The sequence below is a fragment of the Triticum aestivum genome, chromosome 6D (assembly GCF_018294505.1).
Source record: "Triticum aestivum cultivar Chinese Spring chromosome 6D, IWGSC CS RefSeq v2.1, whole genome shotgun sequence".
Taxonomy (NCBI): domain Eukaryota; kingdom Viridiplantae; phylum Streptophyta; class Magnoliopsida; order Poales; family Poaceae; genus Triticum; species Triticum aestivum.
The window spans coordinates 99,299,364-99,301,357 of NC_057811.1; positions in this window are offsets into that span (position 1 = coordinate 99,299,364).

The following is a 1,994-nucleotide window of genomic DNA, read 5'->3' on the forward strand; positions in this document are numbered from 1 at the left end:
TCCTCACCTTCCTCACCGAGAATACCTTCTGCCGACAGTCCGTGGTTCTCCAAGGCCAAGATGCACTCAACATCCACGGCACCGAGAGACACTTCGCCAACCAATTCTTGTACAATGAATCTGCCCTTGCTGGGATCAAATATCTCAACCATGTACCGGATCAACAGTGTACGCATCTTCAGCGAAAGTATCTGAAGCATGCTACAGAGTGGTGTTTCGGCAAGTGCGGCCCGTTGACCGGAAGATAGACCGGCAATAAGTTTGCACCATTTTTCTACGGCGCAAACAATTTCTCCGTTGAGTTCATCCATCCTGTTAAAAAAATATACTTGGTTATAGTACCATAAATTATGTGATCAACTTTTTTCCTAACATATTGTTGCATAAAACATAATAATGGAATACACTATCCCACAGTAGATAGAAAACTATACAACATAATTTATTCATATTGAAACATTCAGCAGAGACACGTGCAGCACATAAAATGATAGTTTAACAAGTACTTATTTAACCAATTAGTTTCATAATAAAAAGCAACATAATTTATCTAATCATTTATTTTCATATGATACTGTACAAATAGATATAAGAATCGGTGATAGTGCCTAATTAACAGTAAATTGAAAAGAAAAAAACGAAATTATGCATACTGGAACATGCATCAAACAAACGTGCAACACATACAATATTAGCCGGCGTCTCATAGTTGCAACATGCATGTCTTAGGGCATTGCTATAACTTAAAGTGACTATGCTATAACTAACACTGATAAAAAATTGTTGTTTATTCATCAATCCAACCTACAAGTGAAAGACAACAAACAACAGAAACTAATTTGCAATCGTAGGGCTATCTAATCAAATACACGCACAAACAAATCTAGTGTCATAGGCCTATCTAATCTAATACACGAACAAACAAAAAACATCTACTCCAACAGATGTAATGCGAAGATTATGCGCTAATTAATCTTAGTCCTATCGAATCTGACACACGCACAAAGAAAAGCATCATGGATGCGGTACGGTTGCCAACATACTGGATTGCTCGATGAAGATGGAAGTTGTCGGCGTTGTAACGTGGACGCAGTTCGTCCACGACGGCCAGCACGCGCTGACGACCTGGATGTTCTCGACGATCTTGCTGGGGTTGGGCCGATGCTAAGGACGCAGCTGTCGTCGACTCGGCGGTAGGAGCCGTCGTAGACGACATGAAAGACGATGCCGAGACTAAATAGGAGGAGGAGGATCTCCTAGGTCGTCGTAACCACCAGGGATAGAACGCCCGTGATCTTTGCCTTCCTTTGTTGAGGAGAGGCAGTACGTGCTCCTAAATTAAAGGGATAGGCTTCCCACGCTTGAGTTTTTTTTGTAGATTCCAATCCGGGAATTGTGTAACAAATCGCAGCTCGTCCTCTCTTTGAGCGATGAGGGGCTCGTTTCATGTACTTTTTTCTTTTCTTTTTCATATTAGAAAATTTTGATATCAAATAATTATTTCAACTCAACCAAATGGCCCCAAAAATTTATCACACAATGGGATGACCATGCACATCATCCATGCCAATTCTCATCGATTTATGACACTCGATGCATTTACTAGGATTTTGCCGGCGAAAAGAACCCGAAACGTTGCCCGAACGTGACGCAACGTTCATTCGGTGTCAGGAATGGCTCACATGTTGCATGGGGGCCTACATTGGGCATCCTCACATGGTGCCAAAGTTTGGTGTCATTTCATGCAGACCAGCACATAGCACATGTGCAATCACCATCATTCGGGTCTGCCGTAGGGGGAGCCCAAAGGACGTTGTTTCTCTGGACTCATCCAAATGGCCCCAAATTTTTTTCACGCAATGGGATGACCATGGACATAATGCATGCCAATTCTCATCGATTTCCGACACTCGATGCATTTACTAGGATTTTGCCGGCGAAAAGAACCCGAAACGCTGCCCGGACGTGACGCAATGTTCGTTCGGTGTCAGGAA